Here is a 27,469-nt window from a genome sequence, read left to right as displayed (position 1 = left end):
CAGAGTCCTTGTGGACAGCCATTCGGTGCTCCCCTGGTCTTCTCTGAACCATTCCTCCCTCTCCCAGCTAGAGCACATGCCCTGCCCTTCCCACCCAAAGTCTTTGCCCAGCCACAGAGATGTTGCCAGCCATGCTTCTCAGACCCTACCGAGTATGCCAACCCTACAAACCTACTGCTCCCACTCCACTCCCCAGAAGGGGAAAAAAGGATTAAGGGACTCAGAGATAGGCAGGGTCTTAGAATCTACCTGGTCCAACGTAACCATTTTACACACGAACAAACCAAGGCCAAGAGGGATTAAATGGCCATGCCCAAAACGCACCTCTGTCCTGAACTCTACCTCATAAAAATCTGAGGTCCTTCAAAGACCACCTCCTAAACGGTGCCTTTTCTGATACCTTTCCCCAAGGCTTAATGTCTTTTCCTTTGTATTTACTTGTGACACTGTGGAATTCGCTCATTTTAAGGCTACAGGCAATATGACCGTGCCTAAGGTCGTAAGGTTCCCTCCACTTCAGCCTTAGGGAGTCTGTCTAAGATGAAGTTAGGGGTTCCACTATAATTGCTCAGATCCCCCAGTTAGGAAAGCTTCTGCCACCTAGGCAGGTGAGGGACTGTGGCCTCACTTTACATCTACTCCTGATCGACCCCGTCTTCTTTGTCATTGAGGCAAATTCAGTTTACTGGAAATGTTTGGATAAGGAAACAACAGCTCGCACCTGGGGACAAGCAGGCACCAGGAGGGAATGCTGGGGGAAAGAGCTGGCTTTTCCCCGGGACTTTGCTCATTGGGTCTTCTGCTGTGAGATATCTGCAGAACTGAGTCTCCAGACATCTCCCTTCTCTGCCTCAGCAGTCTTACGTTCACTGAGCCACCCTCACCCCTCGCCCTCTCCTCCCAGACCTTCACAGTCTCCTCCTGGCCTGAGATGGCTCCTTCCTCTCACACCAAATTCTTTAGACTTGACCGAGTCTCTGACAGCTTTGACTGAGAGATTCAAGGGAGTGTTCAGGACCAGCTCATTGCTTGGGTCTGACCGACGGTTCATTCAAAAAGGGTTCTTAGTAAAGGGACTTCCTGGGAAGTGGGGGCCTCAGTCTGACATCATGTCTGTGTAGAGGTGATGTCCTCTCTCCCCCTCTCCACCCTTCCCCATTAATGGCACAGTGTCTGTTTTGTCCTTGTATCCTCATCGTCTGACAAAGTGCCTTGCATATAGCAGGTGCTTAATAAATGGTTTTTGAAGGAATGATTGGCTTTCCTAAGGTCACAGAGGGAGCACAAATCACAGAGCCAATATTGGACCCCAGATCCTGTAACTCAGAATCTAAAGTTCTCTACTGTGTGCCTAGAGCTCCCCATCCTGAGTACTAACAAAATTGAGAGAGGGGTCAAAATGCCCCCCCCCAAGCCCACATGCCCTCGGCTGGAGGAGTGGGCTTAGAAGAGCCAGGATGGACACCACTGACAAGTGGGACTTCAGGAGTCATCTGGACTGGGCCAGGGCTCGAAAATTGAGCCATCCATCCATACACACACGCACAGCCACACCGAAGCCACACCCAAGCCAATCTGGAACGTTAGTCCTGGGGATTCTTTCCCTCCCCACAGGTATAAATAATGGAGCCCCCTCCTCTGAGGTGTTCCGGTTCTCCAGTTAACGTTGTTTCTGATTTGGAGACAAATGCACACCTCCAAAGGGACTTGAGGCTGCCTAGTCTCTCCTGGAGCTCAGTTAGAATCCCTCCTTCGCATGGAGCCTAACGCCAGCTACCGAGGCCCTGCTGCAGCCTCTTCAGGGAGGGGGTGCCCAACATTCCACCTCTTGAGGGCCTGATTTGGGAGGAAGCTTCCTTTAGCCCAAGCCTCCATAGGCTTCTTTTCCATTAGAATGGAAGCTCCCTGAAGGTGGCTAGTGCTTCAGTCCTTGGCTTTGTAGTCCTGTGCTCAGCACAGTGCCTGGCACATGGCAGGTGCTTAATAAATGCTTGTTGCTTTTGAGGTGGGATCCTTAGGCTTCACCAGAGCATCTGCCCAAGGGTCCAGGACACAAAAACAGTTGAGGAGCCTCGCTTTGTGGGACTGTGTTATGAGAGCTGTCCTAGAGTGGCAGGCTAGAGCAGGTGGTCTCCCCCTTCCTGGACGTCTCCAGGAAGAGGCCAGGGAACATGCTGGATCTGCTTTTTGAGGATTGTCTTTGGGTCCAGGCTGGACTCAGCAGTGGGGAGGCCTCTTCCAACTGCAAAATCCTGTGATTCTGTGTACATGAGTACATACAAAATCACACACGTAAGCACAATGCCAATAAGCGGGGAGAGGGTGCTGGAAAGGCCATATGTGGGAGGTGGCTCCCGAGATATCTTTCAAAGGAGCCTAAAGATTCTGTGATGGAAGTAAGGAAGGAAGAAAGAAAGTAAGAAGAGAGGGAGGAAGGAAGAAAGAGAAGGAAGAAGGAAGGAATGAGGAAAGGAAGGGAAGGAGGGGAGGAAAATAGGAAGAGGATGAGGGAAGGAAGAAGGGAAAGAAGGGAGGGCAAGAAGAAGGAAGGAGAAGGAAGGAGTGAGGACAGGAAGGGAAGGAGGGGAGAAGTGCATTCCACACGGAGGAGGCCATTTGTGCACACGGTGGGAGATAAAACATCTTACATGGGGAACAGCAGCAGGCCAGACTGACTAGACCCAGGCATGGGAAATGAAGGCATTGAGGTGGGAGGGGAGTCACAGCAAGAAATGAGTCTAAGGAATACCAGGGCTTATTCCTCCAGTCGGCGAAGTCAAGCCTTAGAAGAAGGACAAGGAGCCCTAGCTCCCTGTACTAGTGCCGGCCCTGACTCATTCTGTGAATCCCTTCCTTTGCCGGGGCCTCAGTTTCCCTTTTGGTACACTGATGGGGCTTAGACCCCAAGTTCTCTTCCCCCCTACATTCTAGTTTCTGAGTCAGGAAACACTGGCCTGGCTCAGTCCTTTCAGGCAGCACAGTTACCTGGTGCGAGCTTATCAAACACTCTAAAGAAACAGCCTTGGTACACCTGGCCCCGCCTCTCTCCCACGCTGAGAATGAGGGCTGTCACCAGACAAACCGAAGAGGGCAAACACTCGGTGGCGGCGGCTGGCGGGCGGGCAGTACACCCCCTTGGAAGGGCCCAAGGAGTTTCTCACTGGCTGCCAATGTCAAGAAGAAGTGGTTCAGCCTGCAGCCCTTGGGGCTAATTTTGTACTTCAAAGAGTCATCTGTTTCTCCTCCACCAGCCCGTCTAGTCCTCCGGGGAAGGGGGCAGTGGGATGGCAGCCCCTGGCCATCCTGTAGCTGAGCCTGCTTCGTGCTGTCAAGCTTGGTCCAGAGGCTCCCCGGTCCTCCGTGTTCCTTCTGCTCCTTCCCTGCCAGACTCAGGCCCCACCCTCAGCCTCCAGCTGGCACCGAGGGTGAGCAATCCTAGGCAGGTTGGGTCTGGGTCCCACACACTGCAGGTGAGAGCAGCGTGGGCTCACAGGGCTGCCAGGCCCAAGGCTCCCCTCCCACTCACTCAGCCCAGGAGATGGGCAAGGCAGGGAGGAAGAGGAAGGAGGATGGAGGGGAGGGGAGGCCAGCTCAGCTCTGAGGATCCTGGGCATGGAAGCTGGTCTCACCAGCAGCATCCAGAGGGGAAAGAGAAGTCACTTCCCTGCTGAATTAGATGGTCCATCGAGGCTTTCAGAGTGAGCCCACCCCTGGGACCCTGCTGCCCCCCCCCACTTGGAGCTGTCTCCTTTCTCTTCTGTGAGCAGACAGACAAATGGGGCCCCCCCCAGGTGCTTCCCCACCTGCTGATCCTCTGCTGCCTCGGCTCCTGATTTGTGGGGGCTCAGGGGGTTCTGTAGGAAAATGGCTCAGGAAAATCTTGTTGAACTTTTCCAGAGTTCCCTCGGGCTCCTCATGGTTGACAGACAAAAGGAGTCTGCAGCCTTGGCTCCCAGTGGTGGAGTGCCTCACACTCCAGACTTCACACTGGCTCAAATCCTGCAGGGCTGGGGAGGGGAAGGAGGAGGGGGAAGGAAATATGCTCATCCCCCCCACCCCACCCCACCCGGGAATATAAAGATGTGCTCAGTCTAGCTGGAGCAAAGGCATTTTGAAATGTCCGAGTTCTGTTTCTTGCTGGGACGTTTTGTACCCCACGGCCAAATAATTTCAGTCTTGGTGTTCAAGTTGCCTTGGTATTGATGGGTTAGGTCAAATGAAAAGACATTCGCTAAGCACCTACTGTGGGCCAGGCACTTTGTTAAGCACCGGAAATGAAGAGAAAGAGAAAAACAGTCCTGTTCTCAAGGAGCTAATAATTTAATGAGATAGACGACTGTGTACAAACGAGATAGAGCCCGGGTAAATGGGGGGATTCTCAGTGGGAAGGGGGAGCAGGAAAGGCTCCCGGCTGAAGGTAGGATTTTAGTTGAGAGCTGAAGAAAGCAAAAAAGTGGAGATGGGGCATGAGGGGGGCGGGTTGGGGAGAGAAGTCTTCTGGGCCCCTGGGCAGCCAGAGATGGAGGGCTTTGGTCAAAGAAGAGCCAGGAGACCGGCGTCACTGGGCCAAGGAGTGAGGGGTAAGAAGCCTGGAAGGCAGGAGGGCTTCGAAAACAGGAGTTGCGATTTGATCCTGGAGGTGATAGGGAGCCATAGGAGGTCATTGAGGAGTGGGTGACACGCTCGGGCCTGCACTTCAGGAAAATCCCTTTGGTGGCTGAATGAAGGCTGGGCTGTAGTGGGGCAGGGCCTGAGGTGGGCAGACCCTGCAGCAGCTACTGCAACAGTCCAGGTGTGAGGGGATGGGGGTCTGCACCAGGTCGGGGCCAGAGGACAAGGGTGAACGGCGAAGAGTTTGTGAGGCCGGTCAGTGGTGTGTTACTAAAACTCTGGGCTATCTTTACCCCCCGAGAGAAAATGTTTATTTCAGTCACAAGGATGAAAGCATTTTTTTTTTACTTTAAACATGTTTGGGAACATTTTTAAAAATGAATTTACTGTAAACCTATCTAAGCATCAACAAAAAGGATTTGCCATAAATGATTAACTATTTACATCAGAAAATGAATGTCAGCCGCCATCTGACTCCCCCGGTTTATGGATGCCTCCCTCCGCCGCCTCCCACAAACAGGGAGCATTTATGGAAGGTAATGTGGCTGGGTGTTCAAGTGGTTAGCGCACTGCACTTAGGAGGACCTGAGCTCACTCACGTGGTGCCTCTGACTCCTGCTAGCTTTGCTAACCCAGGGGAAGTCACAGGCTCAGCCTCAATTTTCCCACCTCCGGCCTTCCCTGGTCCTCCTGACTTTTGTCCTGTCCCTGGGCTCTGAAGCCTCTGGAGGAGAGAGAGTGAGGCTGATGCTTTTCATCATCCCACGCCTTTCAAACCTTCCTGAGCTATGCAGTCCAGCCTGTCTTATTAAAGATGTTTTCTGTGGAGGGCAGAGAGCTTTTCCCACTGACCCATCTATCCTTAAACACGACACAAGTTAAGACCTAGTTCTGAATCCTCCCTCTGACAATTACTGCCCATGCAACCTTGGAGCAGGCCTCACTTCTCTGGGCCTCAGTTTCTTCCTCTGTAAAATGGAGGGCCTCTGATGGCCCTTCTGGTCCTCATGTCCTCTGGCACAGTCACTGCTCCTCAAGGGAACAGACAAATGGCCAGTGTGGAGGAGGGGCTACCTGCTGGGGGCACCCACAGCTGGGCAAACAGCCAAACCCTCAGTGGCAGGAGCCCCCCTCTTTGCAGCAGAACCGGCTTCTTTTCCTGGCTGTCTGGGAAGGGGGAACATGCTTCCTAAATGCTTATTGGACTGGCCTTGCCAATGTGTTCCAATGTGTGCCTGCCCTGCCCTCCCTCGTCTGGTCCAGCTGATCCTGAAAACAGAAGCTCTGGCTCTGTCCACAGGGGCTCTATACGCCCTAGGACAGACAGACCCCGTGTGGCCAGGGGTCAGCCCTGGCACTGAGCAGTCGGCCCTCAACCTGGCAGACCACAAGGGTGGTGCCTTAGTTCAGTTCGTGTCCTGGGCTGACTCTGGCTGACACCCAAATGTGCTCACCCAGCACCCCCTGAGGGGTATAGGAAACATCTGCTCCCCCTCTGAGGAACTAGGGGAGCCTGGCGAGCCTGTGCACCTCACCCCAGATTGGTGGTAGTTCCCATGGACCAAGGAAACATGCCCATCGCTCCTCCAGCACGATGTGACCTCCTCCCTAGAGCTGGCTGGGCCTGTCCCTGACCTGGCCGACCACGGTGCAGGCAGGGAAGACACCAGGGTCTCTGGCCTCCCTATCCCACACTACCCAAAGGCATCTTGGCCAATGGGTCCCTCTGCCTGTGTTTCAATAGTGTTAGTCAGTGAGACATTTCTCTTGTCTGGATGAGGCTTTACCCCTGTGGACCAAGACAACACCAGAGTCCTTGGGCAGGAGGCCTGGACTCTCACTGCCCTCCTCCCCTGAAGCGTCACTGATAGCCCCTGTGGGGACACCTGGTGCTCAGGTACAGCTCTCAACCTCATCAGGACAGTCTTGTCCAACCACATGGGCTGCTGATGAGCTGGGCCAGTTGAGGCGGGCTAGGAGCCTCTAGGTCATGGACCTCTCTCCTCAAGCTGACCTGGGAGGCCTGGGAGGAGGCTCGGGCTGGCTTCCAGCTCCTTGGTTCCAATGCTGGGGGGCCTCGGGTCATGGGGAACAGGTCAACAAAAAGCTCTCTCAGGACTCGGCCGCATGACATTTCCAGTTGGTGGGTCCGTGGCATCTGCCTCCAGCTGGCCTTGTGCAGCCAACCCACGCGAAAGGGCACGAAAGGCCCGTGGACATGCCGGCTGCACCCTCCCAGGTCTCTGGCACCAAGTCCTCCGGCTCACAGTTAGATGGAGCATGGTTTGTCTATCCTTACAACTCCCCAGCAGGGTAGGAGAAGCAACGGTGGCCAGCCCTGTCTTGCAGCGGAGAGGGGAGCTTGGGGGCACGCCCACTCTCACCCACCGAGAAGGCGGCTGAGCTGGGACATTTTTAAACCAAGGCGGTCTTGTGCCGAGCCCAGTACTCTTCTCACAGCGGGAAGACATGGCCCACTTTACAGGTGGGGAAACAGGGGTAGCCTCCTCCAGGACCACACAGCAAGTTAGTGGTGGTCAGGATTAGAGCTCGGGTCTCTTGACTTCCAGTTAAATGCCCTTCTGCCAAGCAAGGCTGGGTGGGCGTCCTTGGGAGAGGCTCAGGGGGGTAAAGGTCATGCAGGTGGTCAGCAAGAGCCATGGTCTGAACCCTCTGACTTTGGATCAGGGCAACGACGCCCCCAGCTGAGAATGTAAATGTTTAGCCTGGAGAATACTCGGAGGGAGACGTGTGGGGCTGATGTGGCAGAGGGAGAAGCCTTGTTTATCCTGGCCCTGGGGCCCGGGAGGAGGGAAAGCCACAGGAAGGTCTGTGCTGATGTCAGGCAAGCCTCCGAGCACAGAAGGGGCTGGTCATCTCTGCCTGGATGGCGGCTGGATGGCCATCTGTCGGGTCAGGCCAGCTTGCCCTGAGGGGCCTTCCAACGCTTCACTTCTGTGATCCTGTCAACTACACGATCTCTGCCTCGCGCTGTCTCCAGGCCCACTCGGTTTTCTAGATAGGGAACCTGATGTCTCAAGAAGGCCAGTGAGGCGGGCAGCAGCTGGGCCGGACTTCGAAGCCACGTTTTCTGATTCTAAAGTAGGCATTTTCCTCATTTTGTTGCAGCTTCCTTGCCAGGCTAGAGAAGGGGTACCTAATACAAGAGACTGACCATGATGGCACCTAGTCAGAGACCAGAGAGGGTCCTTTAAGTGCAGAGGAGGTGACCGGCAAGGGAGATGTGGGCTACTCTAGTGGAAGGGAAAGGAGGAAGCATTTATTAAGTGCTTACTGTGTGCCAGGCACACAGTTTGATCCTCACGACAGCTCTGGGAAGGAGGCGCTTTTATTATCCCCATTTTAGAGATGAGGAAACTGAGCTAGACAGCCAGCTGACTCAGCCAGGGCACACAGCTTCAACTCGGTCTTCCTGACTCCAGAGGCAGCACTGTGAGCTGCACAACCTTTATGGTCACAGATACCCTGTGGCAGCTGTCAGGGCCACACCACTGCCCAAGACCTTGCCACTGCTCCTCCTAACCTCAAGCTTCGTTAACTCCTTAGCCTCAGTCTCTGATAGTACTTGGTGGGTGGCACAAATGTGTATGTCAGAATGGAAGGGCCCTTGGGGACCACAGAGTACAACCAACCCATTTGAGAGGAGAAGAGTAAGGCGGGGAAAGGAAGTCACTTGGTCCAGGCCACACTGAAAGTTAGTGACAGAGCAAGAAGCAGAACCTAGGGGTCCTGGCCCAAATCCTGGGCCCTAAGAGCACTGACTGACTCAACCCCATGGACTCCACTGCTTCTTTTTTTTTTTTTTTTGGGGGGGTGAGGCAATCAGGGTTAAATGACTTGCCCAAGGTCACATAGCTAGTTAAGTGTCAAGTGTCTGAGGTCGGTTTTGAACTCACATCCTCCCAACTCCTGGGCCATCTAGCTGCCCCGCTGGTCCCCACTTCTTTAACTACCCAAGTGTCCATGGGAAAGTCAATGGGCCTCAGTTTCCCCATCCATAGAGAGGTGGCTGGACATGTCCTTTCCAGCTCTTGACTATGATCAAGGTCTGAGCCAGCTTCTCCCCTGGGCCATGGCACCCTGGGAGAAAACAGACATTAACTGAGCCTTCGTCCTGGCCCATCAATCTTGCCCTTGGTGCCTGCCAGTTGCTTTGGGATCGACCCCATTATTTCCCCAAACTGTGCTTCAAGGTTTGCAAGGCACATAATCTCCCAGGTGACAGATGTGGAAACTGAGGCTCAGGCGGCTGACTGCCTTTTCACTGACTCCCACTGCACATTTGAAGGCAACACTTACGGGATGAGAGGCATCGATGAACAGACCCATGTTTATAGAGAAAGCAGGAAGAGGAGGGAGAATGCTTGAGATGCCAAGTTAATTGACAAGAACAGTCCTGGATTGATTCTTGGGGAGCCTGTGACCTCCCAAGCATGTGGCACTTCTGCCCAGAGAGGCTGATGAAAAGGCCCCTGGTGAAGGCTGCATCTTTTCCCCCCACTTGTCTAAGAACCACACAAACCCTGGGGGGGGGTGACGCTGCTACACTCTGCCCCGCCTCGTGGCACTGGCACCCTAGCCTGTCCTCCTCCCCCTGGGTCTCCTCGGCTTTCCCCAGTGAGAGGCCAGGCTGGAGGACTCTGGGGCCCACAGACCAATTCACTTCAACCCAACTGACATTTCTGAAACTCTTACTCTGAGCAAAGCCAAGGCCTTCATGTCAAGGACTCCCAGGGCGTCAGGTATGGAGCTGGTCTCTACACTCAGAACAATTCTCCAGGTCACTTTCCACACTCTGGTGCTGCAGCCTGGCCTCAGGCACGACAATCCCTTCCCTATCACCACACCTTTGCACAGTTCCTGGCACACAGAAGAGCCTTCATATTTACTGACTGACATTGACGGAGTGAGTTCTCTTAAAGGACTGCAGGTTTTCAGGGAAGGTTCATCCAAAGGGTTAAGGCAAATACTGAGAAGCCAGAGGCTGGGCCTCTTCCCTTCTGTCCCCGTTGTAATAGAGTTCCGTGCTTTGTAAGCCAAGTACAAATGTCCATTGAACCAATGTCCTGGCACCCAAACTTTCCTCACCATCACCAAAATCAGGTGCCCCCGAGGACAAAGACCTCCCAGCCACGGCATGCCCAAATAGTGCACAGCCTGGCAGGAACAGAAGCAAGCCCATGACCAACACCAGGCAGCCTGAGAGTAAACACCCAGCAAATCCAATGGCACGCTGTCATCCGGCACCCACTCTTAGCAGTTCACTTTATCCCTTCGGGTCTCTGCACCAAGGGGGCAGGATGGGCAGTAAGTCCCCGGGAAGGCAGACAGAGGAGAGTCTCCAGGGCTTCGGGAAGGAGGGACGGCTGGCTACACAGAGGGGCTGGGCCTCCCCATCCCCAACAAAGGGATCCAGCCCCGGTTCAAGACCTGGCCAAGGTCACACAGCAAAGAGGGGTGCAGCATCCAGGAGGAGGGTTCCCACCCTGCCCCTAGGTGCTGAGGAGCTGCGGAAGGGTGACTTTTGGGAAGAGGAAAGGAGGAACAGGCTCCTTGCAGTCTGCGGCATCTTTGGGGAGGTCCAAGATGGCAGCTTCCCAGGAACGGGGGAGTAGAAGCCATGTCCAGACCAGATGGTAACACTGTGGGCATGAGACTGCTGTCTAGGTAAGTCTCTTCCCTGCGAAAACCTGGTCAGCAGCCATTGGCCATGACAGATTCGGGTTCCAAGAGCCGGTCAGGCTTGGGGCTCAGTGCCCCCTCCACACCGCCAAGAGCCCAGAGCTGGACGCAGGCTCACCATCTCCAGGCACTTCCATTTCTCACTGGGAGTCAGGGGAGGGACCTGTAGCTGCCCCGAGACGGTTCTGTGACCTTAGCTACTTCCCCATCCCACCTCTGAGCTCTGGTTTGCTCATCTGTAAAATGGGGACAAGATGCTTATGAGCTGAAGTGATCCCAGGTCTGGTGAGGATCGAACAAGCCTTTGAAATGGCTTAGAAAAGGGAGAAGGGCAGGACAAGGGGGATGGAGAGTCATTTACCTGCCTTGGGGAGAGACTGCAGACCTCCCGGGGGCAGGCAGAGGCCCTGGGTCCAAGTCCTTGTTCTGACTCGTCCTAGCCAAGAGCCACTTCCTTCACTTGCCTGGGCCTCATCCTCAATCATATAAGGGGCTGGACTGGACAGCTCAGACGTCTTTCCAGCTCAAGCCCTACAATCTCCTCTCCAGCATCCTCCCCGCTCCCAGTGGTGGCCCTGAGGGGGTCTAGACAAGCCAGCGGACCCTCTAGAGAAACAAACCCTGCTGGCCAACAGGATGCCTCATTAGCCAGTCTGGAGGGAAGCCCTCTCAATCCCTCCCTCCCCCCATGTGAATAACCAGGGCTCCCACTTCCAAAGCCCTTTGAAGGGGAGGGAGCTGCCCAGCGTCACACAGCACGATGTGGCCGAGAATTCGAACCCTTTGCGCCTGGTTCTCAAGTTCACTTCTGTGTCTCCATGCCTTGGTGCAGACCCAGGGTAGTCTGGTGCATAACGAGGAGCACATGAGGAGGGAAGCATTGGGCCTGGGCCAAAGAGAATTCAGGTGGAACTGTTTCTTATCAGGTTCTCCCTCTGCCATTTCCCACCTGGGGCTTCCTCTCAAAGGGCTGGATGCTAAAATCAAGCAAACACCTTTCCTGGGCTCCTCTTAGCACCCCTTGGCCTTGAGAGCTTAAGGAGGGTGCCAGGGCTCGTGGCAGGTCATCAGGAGGGCTGCGGCTATGCTGACCAACCCATGGTGGGCACCCCAAATGCCAGCTGCCCTTCTGTGTGACATGGCGGATCCCTCTGCCTCGAGACTGGCCAACGTCACGCGTCAAAAGTGCTGGCCCAGCTAGGACTCAAAAGGGCTTCTCTGGGTCAGCATGCCATTTTTTATGAACACAGCAGTCAGTAACTGGAGCAGGTGGGATTAAGTGACTTGCCCACCAAGTGACTCGCAGCTAGGATATATTTGAGGCCAGATTTGAATTCAGGCTTTCCTGACTCCAGGCCTAGCTCTCTATCCCCTGCAACAGAAGCTCTGTCCAAAAGTTTAAAATAAACAATCTCTGTCACTTAAGGACTCAGCTCTCTGGAAAATTAACATACAATCTAATGCTACCACTTCAACTTTTACAAATCCCTTCATCTACATCACACCTTGTTACCTGAGTGGATAGAGAGAAAGCTGGCCTCCCTTACTTACTGACCTAGTGACCTTTGGCCCCAGGCCCCAGGCAGCTGCCCTTCTCCAGGGTAAAGGGAATTTCCCATGATGATCAAATCACAGGCACAGTATCCTACCTTGTTGTAGCCCAAACTCTCAACTCCATGCCTTTGCATAGGCCAGGGCTGGGGAACCTGGGGCCTCCTTGAGGCCACAAGTGCCCTTCTAGGTCCTCAAGTGCAGCCCTTTGACTGAATCCAAACTTCACAGAACAAGTCCCCTTCATAAAAGCAACTGTTCTGTAAAACTCGGACTCAGTCAAAAGGTCACACCTGGGGATCTAGAAGGCCGAAGGTTCCCCACCCTGTCCTAGACCATCCCTGTTGTTAGAAGGCCGGCTGAGAGAAGAGCCTGCTACTGGAAGCCTTCCCTGATTTATTTCTCTGTATTTATAATTGTTCTTTTACTTCTAGCACCTCCATGGACCGCTCCCCCCCAATATGATCAAACGCTAGTTATTATGAATTATTAATATTAACAATAGTTGTGTGCTCCCATTAGCATGTAAGCTCCTTGTGGGCAGGGCTGGTTTGGTTTTGTCATTGGGGCCGCTGTGCCTTGTATACAGTAGGCACTTCCTAAAGGCTCGTTGGGTTGCTTAACTTCTCGTGAGCCATGCCAGCTCTGGCAGACAGGCGCTGTAGTTAATGACCCCCAGTGGGGCCTCAGAGCTCCCCATTTGCACAGCAGTAAGCGTGGGGCTGGGATTTCAGCCGGGGCCTCCCTCGGCCCTCTACCTTTACTCCTCTAATGGGGTGGGAGCAGGACGGGCTTTCTCTGTCACTGGCTCTTCCATCATGGAGCGTGCCCGGAGAGCCCAGGCTCATTGCAGGGACTGTGGCCTCGAGCTGCCCAGTGACTCGGTCTGGCTCAAGGCCAGCAGCCCGTTGCCACCATGGTCTGGCTCTGCCAGCCAAGGTCTGAGGCTAGCTCCTGGATTGGGTGATACTCATCCCCCAGCTACCCGGAGGAGAACAACGTTCACTCAGGACTAAACAGCGAGTTCCTCCTGCATTCCAAGGTTTAAAAATAAACCAAAGGAAGGACACACACAGAGCCAGCTTCTTTCTGGGGTGCACCATTCCCTGACTCATTTGCAAACGGAGAACAAAGGTACCAGACCTTAGGCCCATAAGGACATTCTAACTGGGGGGTGGGTGGGTGGATGCACAGGGAATTACATTTTAAAACAACAATAACAGAAAAACAAATAAGCATGAATAAGCGCCCAGCTTGGCCCCAAGGTGCACAGCCAGAGGCAAACAGACTGCGGTTCACTGGGTTTATAAACAACCCAGATGAACCAACTGGCAGTGAGGGGGTGCGGGCCAAGGACATCCCAGACTCCTTAGCTCTGCCCCTTCACCCTTCTTCAATTCAAGTCACCTGAGGACCGAGTGACCCTGACACAGAGATGAAGAAAGACGGTGAGCTACCCATGACGGCCAGTGGGTATATCTAGGACAGGCTCTCATCCCCTTCAGTCTGGACTATCCCTGGTGGGTCTTCCCACCTCAATTCTCTCCCCACTCCAGTCTATCGTCAGCTGCCAAAGTGACCTTCCTGACTTCTGGTCTGACTAGATCACTACTCCCTCCCTCCATAAACTCCAGTGGCTCCCTATTGCCTGCGCGATCAAATCTAAGATCCTCTGTTGACTTTTAAAACCCTTTATAAGCCGCCCTCCCCTTCTTTCCCAGCCTTCCTTCACATTTCTCCCCTCCATGTATTCTATGGAATCAGGCTTCTCGTTGATTCCTTCCCATGTAATTCTCCCAACACCAACTTTGTGATGGCTGTGCCTCCTGCCTGGAATGCCCTCCCTCCTCAGCCTTCCCCCGACCTTCCTTCAAATCTCAACTAAAATCCAGCCTTCTGTAAGAAGCCCTTCTTCCCCCCCCCACGCTAGTGCTTTTTCCTATTGATTATCCCCAGTTTACTCTGAATAGACCTTGTTTGCGCATGAGATTGTGAGCTCTGAAAGGGCAGAGACTGTTTTTCCCTTTCTCTGTATTTCCTGTGCTTGGCAAAGTGCCTGGCCCATCATAGGTGCTTAATAGATATTTGTTGATGGACAGCCTGAGAAGGAGCCCCCGGGGGGGGGGTGGGAGGGGGCTTCTAACTTCTGCCTGCTGAGCCAGAAGCCCAAGGTCTCAGAGCTTTCAGGGATCTGAGGGGTCCCCCCAGGTGAGCCCATCCTGGACCACGAGTCCCCCTCTAGAACATACCCCCTCATAATGGGGGCCTCTGGGGCCTAGTGATGATGGGGCCCCTTGCTCCGGAGGAGCCCCTGGGATGGAGGTGTCAGTGAATCTGAGATAGGACAAGGACAGCCAGTCTCGTAAACATAAGCCTGGCAGAGGACTGGCCTGGCCTGGCCCCTCCCTGCCCCTCCCTGGTGCCCTTCTCCCCACTTGGGAAGCCTGGCTCCCAGGCCTCCAGGAGGAGGGCTGCAAACACACTTCCCAGGAGGGAGGGAGGGAAGTGGGGGTGGGGGGGGAAGCCTGTCTCTTTCTGGTTCTGGGATGCGAGGCTGGGCACTTCCACTCTCTGAGGCCGGCTTCCTTAGCTGAAAAACAAAGAACATCTTTGGAGGAGGCAGCTCCCAGGGTGGATGTAAAAAGCTGAGAGAATTCACTCTGCCTCTCCAGAGGCTGGTAAATCTTAGAGCCCACCAGCAGCTTCCATCCGATGGCCATTACCTCCTTTCCCCTTAACCCAGATGGACTGAAGCCCTTCTCCAGGGCCTCCTTCCTAGGCGATGTGCCAGGTGTGGGACCAGGAAGGGCTTGAAGATCCCAAGACAGCCACCTGACAGATCACGAACAATAAACATCCTCTTTGTAAGCATTACGGTGGCCTAGACTACCCTGACTGCTCATCCCTTGGCCCTCAACACTAGGGTTGTAAAGATGGCAGATCCTTGAGGGTCGCTCTGAAGCAAGGCTGCCTCATCTGTTAAAGGAGTGTCTAACTACCAGATCCGCCTTACCCACCCGAGAATTCATACGAAAGCTGTTTGGGCCTTGCCCAGCCTGACTGACAAACAGCTGCTGGCCTGACTTAGGAAGGTAAAGGGAATGCAAGCTTGGAGCGGTCTCCACGTCCTAGAGGACAGCCGCACTCTGAGCTGCAGGCCTCAGTACGATCTGATTCTCCTCAGGCAGTCAGTTAATTAACAAGGAAAAGCTAACCAAGTGGCTACCTGCCCAGCCCCAGGGACTTCTGGCTCCCTGCAGTGGCAGCAGCAGCCCACCCGTCCTCCCTGAGGAGGTCCAGTGAGCTGGCAGCCTTCCTGCCTCCCTTCCGGACAAGGCTGGCCCTGATCCCAACTCCCAAGTACAGGCAGGCTAAGCTTCCATTGATTCTCCCAAATCTGGGCTTCCTGTCCAGACTCTAGGGGATCTGTGGTCCCGTCAATAACACAGATTGCTGTCACAGTGGGAAGTGGCCTGGGTCTGAAATCAGAGGAGCTTTGCCGAGTGACCGTGGACAAGTCACCTTCCCCGTCTGGTTCTCAGTGTCCTCCTCGTCCAAATTAGGAGAGTGGATCAGAGGGCTTCTGAGGGTCTTTTGTGTTCTAGTAAAATGACTGCCCGTCTCCCATAAATCCATGGCGGGGAGAGGTGCGGGGAGAACACCTTCCCGTGCGTGGTTGTGACCTGAGCAGCCGGGGGGGGAAGCCTGCCCAGCCCTTCTGGCAGAGGGGAAAGGTCCACGTGGGCTTTAGCTTCATCATCCCATTCTTCTTGGTTACTAGGGAGAGCTTGGGGGGAGGGGAGCATGGTGAGTGAGAGAGCAGAGAAGTGGGAGAAAAGGAAACACCAAGGCATCAGCGAAACGTTAAAAGAGAACAAAGGGGATCCGAGGATAGGGTCCTTCGGATTCCCGGAGGGAAGTTAACGTAAGTGGAAAAAAGAAACTTTGCATTCACATGCGTCCACCCGCCTCTTTGTCCTCTGGTATATTAGAATGTCAGTGTCTGCCAATGATTGCTGGCTCCCTACAGAGCACTTCCCCAGCCCAGGTGCAAGGACGGAGCTCGGGGCGGTTACCGCCCTCCCCTCGGCCCTCCCTCTTCTCCTCGCCCCTCTTCAGCTCGGTGACAGGATTAGGCTCCTGGATTTTCTGCTCATTCACTTCCGCCTACACTTTCCACCCGCGGACAGAACTTTCACTTTAAGAGTAAAGATGAGGAGGAAGAGAGTGAGTTCAGGTTTGCCGGGTACTTGGAAACGCAGCTGTTTTCGTTCAGGAGGAGGCAGCTCCTCTCTCTTTTGCTGACCTTTCTCGGCACCATCCTTAAAGTCCACCTGCCCAGAACAGGCAGCAGGATCTTAGCTTTGAGTGGTGCTGACCTTTCTGATCTCCTTGGGGATAGAGGAAAGATGAGAAACAGAGTGGGATGGGAGGGGGGAAGGGAAAGAAAAATAGTCTGGGGCCGAGTTTATTTTGTCCGGCTTCTCAAAAAAAAAAAAAAAGGCGGGGGGGGGCAGCTAGATGGTGCAGTGGATAGAACATCGGCCCTGGATTCAGGAAGACCTGAGTTCAAATGTGGCCTCAGACACTTGACACTCACTAGCTGTGTGACTCAGGGAAAGTCACTTCGCCCCATTGCCTCGCAAATATATATATATATATATATATATACATACATACATTCTACTAGCGTTTCTTAAAGACCTACTATGTACCAGTCAAGACAACCAGCCCACTGTGTCTTCGACAGCTGCCTGAGGGTGATGATGCAAAGCCAAAAGGGATGCTTCCCCTATGGCCAAGGCAGGCTTTGGAAAGTGATTTTCTAGACATTCCAAAGAACTTTGACCCGGTTGGACTCCAGCTGCAGAAGAACGGCCCTTCACAAGATGAAATGCAAGGGGTCTATTAACAGAGGGAAGGACCAAGTTCAGTGAAATTCAGGAAAAGTGTGTGAGGAGAGAGGAGAGAATGAGGAAACAGAAGGTATCGAGGGAGAAACATGACAAAGGGGATTGAGAGAAGAGTGGAGAAGAGAGAGAGAAGAGGGGAGAGGAGAGAGACCTGGGCTTATCTAATCTCTTGGATGTGGGGCTGGAGAGTTAAGAAATCAGTGCTTCTATTCCTGGTTCCCCACAGTTATCATGTGGTGCCCAGGCATGAGACTGGGTTGGGATAATTAAATGACAGAGGTGGGAGGGGCGTTGGCATGGTCTGGCCTGATTCCCTCCATTATTATTATTATTATTATATGCTTTATTGATACTTTCAGCTCTCTATATTCCACATCCACTTCTAGGCATAGTACCCCTTGCCCCTGTCCGCCCCCCTCCCCCACAATTGAAACCTTCCTTGTAACAGAAAATAAAAACAAACCCTTGCTCAGACGATGTATGCAGTATTCAGTGCCTCAGTATTCAATATTCCCACCTCTCCACCCTGAAGGCAGTACATTTCATTGTCTGTTTTTTTCTAGATTATTGTGAGGTTTCCCCCCTCCCTGTTAAATTCCCTCATTTTCTAGAAGAGGACCCTGAGGAGAAGAGGAACAGCAGGTTACCCATGGAACTTCCCTGTGCCTTAGTCATCTCACCTATAAAATAAGGATTTGGAAGAACCCAGCTGGCCCCCTTCTTCAAACTCAGGCTCCTCAGGGCCAGAGGCGGCCCTAAAGCTTTGTGCCTTTTGGTTCCCTTGGCTCCACAGACCTGCTGGTGCTAGGGAGGCTCAAGTCCTCCTCCCCAGGCCATGTGACCCACTCCCCTCTTTAGATTCCTGCCCAGCCAAATGATATGATGTCCCATCTCCAGCCGCTGGGTATTTGCACAGGCCTAGAGTGAATGTACTCTTCATCTTCAATATCAGAATCCTCCTCATCCTCTAAGTTGAGGCCATGCCTGACTGGAGAATCAGATGTTCTCTCTCACCTCCAATCACCTCATATTTACTTGTTTACACTAAGGTCACAGCTCCCAGCAGAACTGTAAACTCCGCCCTTTTTTTTGGTCTTTGTATATCCAATTCCCGACACATAGTAGGTGCTTAATAGATACATTTTGAATTGGATTGAATGAGATGAAAACTTGAGTCATCTAAAACAAGCTATTCATTTTCCAGATGGGAAAACTGAGACCCAGAGACCTAAGTACCCTGCTAAAGGTTGCCCAGGGAGCAGGAAGAAATCTTGCTGTGAAGGAAAGAGCCTTGGGTTGGAAGTCAGAGGACCTGGGTTTAAAAGGGGCTTTGCCACTTGTCATTAGTGTGACCCTTGGCCAGTCACTGTTTCCTCATTGGCAGAGTGAGAGGCATCTACTAGATGACCTCTGAGATCCCTTTAGCTTTTTGGAGTCTAGAATCCAAGATCTTAGAGCTGAGACCTGAGTCTAGAACTTCTGGCTTCAGATACTTCAGACCTTAGTTTAGAATTTCTGGCTTCAGACACCATCACTTCCTTCTGTTTTCCCTAGAGCCAAGTAGATCGAGGTCTCCTGTCAGAGTCTGCAGCAGGAAAGACCCTCGAAGGGTGGAAACATCTGCTCTTGCTCCCAATTTATGACTTAACGGGGAAGAGAAGTTAATGCCCTTCCCCGGTCTGACATCCCCTGTGTTAAGGCTCCTCCCAGACCTGACATCCCCTGTGCTAAGGCCCCTCTCAGCTCCAACACTCACTGTTCTCAGGTCCAACATCACATGTTCTCTGTCTTAAGGGCCCTCACAACTGTGACAGTGCCAGGCCAGTCTAGTGGGATAGAAGGGAGTAATGGGTGATGAGGAGGTGGTAGGAGGGCTTCCAGTGGTGGCCTTTAAGGAGTTTGGATTCCCAGGGAATCAGTCCAAGGGCCAATTGGACCACTACATTTTCAACGACACAGGCTTGAACAGTCTGTCCCTCTGTGAAGCCTCCCGGCCCGCCCCCTGCTCCAGCCAGGAGCCATCATCACAACCACCAGGGCCCAGAGAACTGCAGAGCCTCATGGTCAGACTCCCGAAGACCCTGCTCTCCTCAACACACAGCAGCCTTATGGATTTACCTGGACTGAGTGAGGGAGTGAGTGAAGGAAAACAGAGGAAAGCATCAGGTGTGGGGCTAAGCCCCGAGGATACAGACACAAAAGTGAATCAGACCCTTCCCTCAGGAGATTTCTATTCCTACCAGGGAAGACTGTGCCTGGAGGGGAGGGGTTTGTCCTTCCCTGGCCCAGGGCAGCTGATTGGATGGCTGACAGGTGGGCCGGATGCCTTGCTCTTGGGCTGGACAAGCCCTGCCCATTGGACCCTCACCCTCGGAGCGGGCTCAGCCCCAGGACTGTTCTAAATCGGAGGATTAACTGGCCCAGGGACCGGGCAGTGGTTGGTTAGGGTTGGCTTGGGCTGTCACAGGGGCAGGGGTTCCCCAATCAGAAGTGAGCCCTGGGCATCCCTTGTGCTATGTAAGCTCACTCTTGAGCTGTCTTTGGAAAAACTGACCCTGGAAAGCTGCCCGGGAGGCAGAAGGGGCGGCGGGGAACAGGCCAGGGCTGAGGGCTGCATCTCGGGGGAGGGCGGAGCACCGATGGAGTTTATTTTGGGGAGACTGAGTCACTTCCCCCTGCTTCTCATCCCCACCCCCAGCACTCTAAGGCCTGCACCGAGGGCATCCCTAAGTGGCATCCTGACTCAGAGTCCTGGTCTCTGGCTTCTGAAGTATTTGCATTACCTTTTGGGAGGACCTGCTCCAGGGACTCAGATTCCCCAAGGCCCTGCCCTCCTCAGTACACAGCAGCCTTATGGATTTACCTGGACTGAATGAGTGAGTGAGTGACTCCTCACCCTCTCTGAAAACCTGTGTGCCTTTAATGGGACTTGGTCAATAAGTCTACAAACATTGATTATGCACCTGCTATGTTCCTGGCACACGGCCAAGTCTTGGAACACCACTTACTGAGCTGACAGTCAATGACATTGGGGCATCCTAAGTCCGATTCTCTCTATCTGACTTCAGTAGGCCTTTCTGTGGGCCTAAGCCTCCAGAGCTTCTGGTTCTGGGACAGTCAAGTCCAGATTGGTGCCCATGTCTCTTGACTAGGCCCAGGCCTAGAGGTAAATACCACTTTGGCCCTGATGACCGGTCCAGGGCTACCATCTTGGCCTGGGGTTGGGGAGGGAGAGGAAGGAGTTACTGCTACAAGACAGGGCTGACTTGGCCATTTAATGGGACATCATGGGAGGAATTACTGTGGAGGAGCTGGGGCCTCTGAGGGTCCTTTCAACTCATTCCATGGGATTCTATGTCCTTCACTTCATAGTTTAGGGTTGAGAGGCACCTTGGTGTCTAGTGTGGGCTCCTCATATTTCAGAGGGGGAAACTGAGGCCCAGAGAGAAGTCACTTAACCAGTCATACAGACAGGAAGTGGCAGAGCCACAACATGAACCCTTGTCTCTTCCTCCAAATTGGGCAGTTTCCACTATGGCAGGGCTTATGGCTCCCTCTTCCCTCCCCTCAAGGCCAAGCAATAGTTTGTAGTAGATAAAAGTTCAAGGAGGACATTGAACAACTCTGTCACACTCCCACCCCTCCCTTACCTTGCCCTCTTCCTGCCTGCCTCAAATGGAATCGGAATCCCTACATCAATGCAGATGTGACCTCCCCAGCCCACAGGGCCAGACTGCTCCCCTTTAAGTCAGATCCATGGAAAAGATTGCCACTTTGCAGAAGAGCCCATCACCAGGCTCCTCTGAATCCCAAGCTCCCTGCAGAAGGGATTCCTTTCTCAGGAATTCCAAGTTCTATCTACCCTTTCCAGGACTGCGGTCATCCAGGCTTTGGATGCCGCCTCCCAGGGGATTGCCAGGTGGCGTGGCCCTCTCCTGCCCCCTGCACGTGGCTGGCCTGGATGAATGCACCCACTGGGCAAAGGTGGAGAGGTGCGGCTACCATGGACCAGAGGTCAGGTCTGTGGTTCAGAATATCTGCAAGAGGGAGACGTGGCAGATGAAATAGAAATCCTGCCCACCTCCTCACCCTTCTTATCAGAAGGAACCTCCTTTTTCATCGAGATTCCTCAACATCCTTAGCATCCCCAGCCTGCCTTCCTCCCTCCCAACCCAAGACTGCAGCAAAGCACCAGCTCCAGCTCCCCTGGGGCCACACATCAGTCTATATCTGGCCGCTGGACCCAGATGGCAGCAGAGGAGAAAGCGAGGCCCTCCTTCACTTCATCCAATTCACTTGTGTGTCCCTGAAGTCACGGTCCTCTTTGAGAAGGGGGGACTAACACCAACAATAGCCTTCTGAGGACAGCCTGAGGAGGCCGGGGCCAGAGCTTTTCATTCCTACCCAGATGGCACCTGAGAGAAAAGCCAGCAGCGCCTCCCCCATGGAAGCCTCGGACTCCCAGGCTGGAGAGGACCAGCGCCAGGAGCCGCTCCCTCACCCCCAGCAGCCCTGCCTCCGTCCCCGCCCAGGGCTGGGTGAGTCATGCCTTGGGCCCCATGACGCACACAAGAACCAAAGCCACAGGGTTTGCTTAGCAAAGTCAGGAAGAGGGTGGACAGAAAACCTCTTCGGGCCTCCAGTTGCTCAAGGGGCCCCAGAAGTCCGGCTGACTCTTAGCACTGAGAACTCAGAATGCGGCTGGATGTGTTCTCCCACTACGACCTGGAGGCAGAGGGCCTAGAGTCAGAGCTGGAGGGTTGTGGGGGCTTTGAATCCAATTGGTGAAGGAAGGAAGGAAGCATTTATGAAGTGCCTACTGTGTGCCAGGCAAGTGCTTTACAAATATGATCTCATGTATCCTCACAACAACTCTGGGAGGGAGGTACTGTTCTGTCCCCATTTTACAACTGAGGAAACTGAGGCAGCAGAGTACCCAGGGTCACACAGCCAGCACTAGTAAGTGTCTGAGGTCAGATTTGAACTCAGGTTTCTCTGACTCCTGCCCACTAGCTGCTTAGCATCTGATACACAGTATGGTTTTAGAGCTTTGGTATATTTGCCCTTAACCGAGGAGCTTGGGGGTGGGGGTCAGTGCTTTAACCTCAAAGGAATGGAGCTGCAGTGGTCCATTGCAGGCATCTGACGTGATTTCTGTAGAACTGTTTGGCCCTGAAGGAACCCATCAGGAGATCTGGGCTTGGTCAGTCGCTGGGCACCCTTGCCTGTGGTAGATGGTAGGTTTAGTCTGGGTCAGCAGTGTGACAGGACAGCCCTGAGGAGTTATGAGCTGGGGCTGAAGGAAGCCAAGGAGGGAAGATCAGGCATGAACAGGTGATATCATCCCCTGGTCAAATCCTACTGGGATGACTGTGTTCTGTTCTGGGTGCCGAGGTTTAGGATGGACCCTGAGGATGAGCTGGAGTGTCCAGAGGTTACTGGGCTAGAGAAGGGCCTCCAGGTGATGATGCCCCATCAGTTGGGTCTGTGGAGCCTGGACTAGAGGGCCCAAGGAGAAACACTGTGATCATGGTGTCCAAGGGCTGTCATATGGGACAGAGCTCAGCCTGGTTCTGATTGGCCCCTTCCGACAAGGTGTTCTGGGTGAAACCATCTGCGGCGGGGGGAGAGAGCTGTCCAAAAGTGGAACGGGAGGCTGGAGAAATGGGCTTCCCCTGGGGGGTCTTCAGGAGGGGGCTGGCAGAGCCCTTTGTCACAGAAAGTGATGAGGGCAGGGGGTTCTTTTTCAGGCACAGATTAGATGAGATTTCTTCCAGCCCTGAGACTCAGCCAGTAAGTGAAATGATCTTCCCTTCCCCAGTGGTAAAATGAGGGATCAGGGGCTTCTGCCATCCCTCACTCTCTTGTGGTCCGTCTCCAATGCTGGCTTACTTTGATGAGATGGTTTGTCCAGGTTGAAGTGAGCTGTGAAGCCTGGCACTGCATCTCACAGCCGCAAGTGCTACAGATACTTAAAAATATCTGTGAATTTTTAAAATCCAGGGGAGATATTTTTGAAGCATGCCATATTGGCAACCTCCTACTCTGTTATGTATGACCAGCCCTGATCCTGGAGGCGTCTCTTCCGGTGGGTGGGAGCAAGTGTGAGAAACTCTCCCTAGATGACTTCACTGTCCTCCTTCCTATACATTGTACATGTGAAGGAGGAGGACAGGGGGAAGAGCCTGTGGGCCATCTGGTTCCTTCTTCTTGCCAGGGCAGACCAGCATGGTTTAGAGGGAAGATGTTCCTCTGGTTTTAAACCAAGGAACCAGCACAGCAGATAAAGTGCTGGCCCTGGGGTCAGCAAGAGCCGAGTTCAAATCCAGCTTCAGACATTTCACTAGCTCCGTGGCCCTGGGCAAGTCACTTCTCTCTGTTTTGCTTCAGTTTCCTTCCCAACCCTGACAAGGCAAGGTGGTTGTGAGGATTAAAGGAGATAATGATTCTAAAGCACTTAGCACAGTGCTGGGCACTTAGCAAGCCCTACAGAAATGGTGGCTATCATCATCATCATTATCGTTATTCACACTAGCTGTGGGACCATGGGCAAGTCACTTCACCCTATTTGCCTCAGTTTCCTCATCTGTAAAATGAGCTGGAGAGGGAAATGTCAAACCACTCCAGTATCTCTGCCCAGAAGACCCCAAATGGGCCCATGGAGAGTTGTACACAACTGAACATCATCGTTTTTTCACCGTTTAGTCCTTCAGAGACCATAGCTGGCAACCACCACTGCGGCTAGCAAACAGGGAGTGATTAATCAATGTTTGCTCCAACTTGACAGGCACTTGTTAAGCCAGGAGACCCGGGCTGCAGAGGCAGAAACAACCCATGTTCTGTTCCTGAAAGCTGATGTTCTCAGGGACACAACCTCTGTGCCACACTTAGCATATCTGAGAGCACCGGCTGTCCAGCGGGCCATATATGCTGATTCTGCCGGCAGGAATGACAGGGACCACAGAGCAGACAAGAAGTGGGGAGTGAGGGGTGGGTCCTACCTGCCGATGGGGAGTGACCCGGGGTGGGAAGGGGGGTCGGCCTGGGCAAAGCCAGGCTGTGAAGGAGCCTAGAGGGCCGGGACAGGGGCTCGTTCTGGGGCATCGCTTGATGGGATGCTGTGCAAAGGGAACAGGTTTCACCCCAGGAGAAAGCCTGCAGGCGAGAGGCCAGGGCAGCTCCAACACCGAGGGATGTTCTCCACCTGCACACTCCTATCATAGCAGGAGACACAACTTTCATCTTTCCATTGAGCTCTCTTGTCTCCTTTCCCAGCTCCCACAATCCTCTTTTTGACCTTTCCTCGAGGCCTGGCCTGGCCTCCAGGTGGGTGAGGCTGGGCAGAGATTCCCGTCCTGCTCAGTCTTCCCCCAAACAAGACACAAATGCTCATTTCTTTAGGAGTTTGGGCAGGCCCTGGGAGGAGGGGTCCCGGGTTTTTTATTATCTCCATTTTCCAGAAGGCGGCCCTCGGCACTTCTCAGTTTCCCCACCTCTCATCCCACCAGCTCCTTAGTCCAGGCCACACTGGTCTTCCATAACCCTGCCCTACAGTGACATCTTCCTATTTTTCTCTCCTTTTTCTCTCCTCCTAGATTGGGAGCTCCATGAGGGCAGGGGTCAAGGAGGCTTTTGTGCCAGGCTCCCCAGTCAGGAGAAAGAGTCTGTGCCTAGGATGGGCTTCATGAGGGTTTGTGGCCTGAGGGAGCCCCAGGGCCTGGAGGGAAGTTTTCCTTCCAAGTTATAAATCCTTCAGGACAGGCCCCGCTTCTGGTCCAGGTCATGTGGTCCAGTGCAGCCCTGCAGACGTCCAGTCTGGGGGGGGATGGGCATGGCTTGGTAAGTCATATGGGAGAATATGAGGCCTGTGGGATGGCCTCAGAGGACAGGAGGACAATGACTGAAGCATGCTTGTCATGGTGAGAAAGGTCCTTTCATAAAAAACACTTCAGGAGCAAGGCAACGAGCACCTACTGGGTATGGGGGCTCACTCAGTTTACCATCTGTGATTCTGGGAGAGTCAGTCCCTTCCACTCTCTGGGCCTCAGTTTCCAGCTCTGTAAAAGAGAAGGCTGGTGTCCATTCCCCAAGGGCACTGCCAGCTCCCATCCTCCCCCTTATGTCCCTTCCAGGGCTGACATTCTTCTGGAGGCCCCTGGACTCCCCCAAGCTCTACTCCCACGAACTACATCCCCAAGCCTCTCCCTTCGTGTCTCTGCTGCCGGCAATGGCAGGTGACTCGTGGAGTTTCAGGCCTCTACCTAACTTCAGACAGTGCTCCAGCCTCACCCATGCCCCCTCCCTGAACAGCAGCCCCCTTGAGGTGCCATCTGAGGCATGTGGTCCCAGTCCTTTCTGCCCTTTCACTGATCCTTTGATCCTTCTTGGTCCCCTGATACCCCTGACCTCCCTGCAAGGGTGGGCATCCCCCCAGACTCTTTCCTGGACTTCATTCCAAAGGCCTTTCCCACCCAGCCATGGATCAGTTTCCTCCCCTAAATCATGTTGTATATTCTCTGTTTACATCTCTGCTGCACGTATTCTCTATTTACCTAAGAACCCGCCAGCCACCCATTTCCCAGCAGCGCAGAAGTACGCTGAGGGAAAAGACTGTCATTCGCCCAGCATAGCACAGTGTCTGGTATACAGCAGGTGCATAAAACAGCCCTTGAAGGTTTGTAGAGCACTTTCCACACAACACCTCTTTGGATCTTTCGCAACAACCTTGTGAGGTAGGTGCTGCTGTTGTCCTCCCCAATTTACAGACAGGAACACTGAGGCTTGGTCACACAGCCAGCAAACATCTGGGATGAATTTGTCATCAGGTCTCTCTACCAAGCCATGCCAGAAGAACACTTCCTAAAACAGCTCTGGGCTCTGCTTCCTCACTAAAGCCCAGGACAGTCTTGGAAGGAGAGGCTTTCAGGGACAGCAGCCCCCTACCAAACGGGCATTGGGTCAGATGAATATCGAAGCAGCTTAGTAAACATCTGGGATGCCAGCATTTCAGGACAGAAACTGATACTCAGCCTCCTCAGCAGGGGGGAATTACAACTGAGGAGGAAAGGAGGTATCTCATTAGTCAGGAAAAGCTTCGCTCCCAAGGTGAGCCAGGCACTCAGTGTGCGTTTCATGGAAGCAACATGCATGAGGGCCAAGCCCCAAGTGGGCATCTGACAGGAAGGGGGTGGGGGTTCCCTTCCCTGCGGGGTCTGGCGTAGGACAAGGCCTAAGAGTTGGTCTCTCTTTGTTGTCTAGACCAGGGCCCTGCCCAGAGCCCACACTTAATAAATGTTTGTCAAATTGAATTGCAAATTGTTTGGAGATAAGTCAGACCATATCTCTCATTCTGTTCACATTGTGCTGGCTAAACATGGAAGCCTAGGATGAAATGCCCCCAGATCCAACTCTCTGGGCTGGCTGGGGCACACATCCACACTACGGCTGGCTCGGCAAGGCAAAAGGAAAGCAAACCCAAGCACCTGGCCTGGCATTCCCTGGCTTAGGAGCACACACACGGGCGCTAACACACACACACACACACACACACACACACACTGTCTGTCCCATGCAATCTTAGATAGACAACGGGAGCTGTAGAACCATACGGGGACCAGGCTCAAGCTCCTGGGGATGGCACAGGGCCTCCAAACCCACCTGAGGCTAACAGGCACAGAGCTGGGGGCCACCTATCATAGAGCCCTGCTGATGCTCCTCTGAAAACCCTGTCAGATTCAGGAAAACACGAGAAAGTGGGGGAGTGGGTGGGAAGGAACCAGTGCTCTCCCCCCCCCCCCAGTTTTCCACCCATAATGACTCCCTTTCTTGTTCACAGCTCAACAAAGGGGCCAGGTTTTTTGATCCTAGGCAGCTGGCGCAGGGATGCCCCTGGAGCTCTGTTTGTGCCCATGTCCAAAAGGCAGCCCAAGACTCCAGAAAGGGAACTGGAATAGACCACAGAGGTCATGTAGTGCAGTCCTGCTCCCCACTTTGGGGCAGGGATCTCACGGGTTTTCAGGGGCTCAGTCTCTGCTGCTATTGCCGGGTGGTGGGGACAGACACTCCTTAGGCTCACATCCAGCAGGCGGGGGGGGGGGGGGGGGGGGGAGGGCACAGAGGGGCAAGGCTAGCCCTCCCCAGAAAGCCCCTTCCCACAAGGGGCCCAAGCCTTGGGTGTGCCACCACAAGGATGTGAGACCTCCACTTTTCTCTTTTTCAGGGCACGGTAACTGGCCCCCGCCCTTCCTTCTCCTGCCCCCCCCAACCTTGTCTGTCCCCAAGCCAGGTGGCTGAGGTTTCAAGGGCCCAGCCCCTTCCCTCCGGAGAGCACACGAATGCGGGGAGAGAAGGCGCCCTTGGATTTGGATTTTAAAGGAGAATACCGCAGACCTGCAAGGACTGAGCTGAACAGATACATCAGGCTACGGAGACGAAAGTGCCAAGGCCAGAGAAGCGCCGCGGGCCACCCACCCATACCCGCCACTGGCAGCCACGGCTGCCAGCCCCAGGGGCGCTGCAAGGGCCAAACGCAGGCAGACCCCCACATCTCGTGGGGTCCGGCGCTACAGATCCCCGACGGAGACCGGGACTCCGGGTGCGTGGATGAGTGTTTTGGGGCTGCGAGGTCTCCGGCGCAAGGTCTACAGCCCCTTCTCGGACCCGCGCTGCCCCGCCCCGCTTCCTCCAGCTCC

The 27,469-nt window shown here is 53.9% G+C and overlaps 1 protein-coding gene across 2 annotated transcripts in view; it reads right to left on the bottom strand.

Moving 5' to 3' along the window:
• OSBPL5 (oxysterol binding protein like 5) overlaps window positions 1–27,469 on the bottom strand; it is a 153,243-nt gene that overhangs the window by 84,501 nt on the left and 41,273 nt on the right. The gene's annotated exons all lie outside the window — the stretch shown is intronic.

The sequence above is a fragment of the Phascolarctos cinereus genome, unplaced genomic scaffold (assembly GCF_003287225.1).
Source record: "Phascolarctos cinereus isolate Bilbo 61053 unplaced genomic scaffold, phaCin_HiC Scaffold_9;HRSCAF=440, whole genome shotgun sequence".
In the NCBI taxonomy this organism is placed as follows: Eukaryota; Metazoa; Chordata; class Mammalia; order Diprotodontia; family Phascolarctidae; genus Phascolarctos; species Phascolarctos cinereus.
The sequence above is the reverse complement of the archived record's forward strand: the minus strand, read 5'-3'. Positions and strand labels throughout refer to the sequence as shown.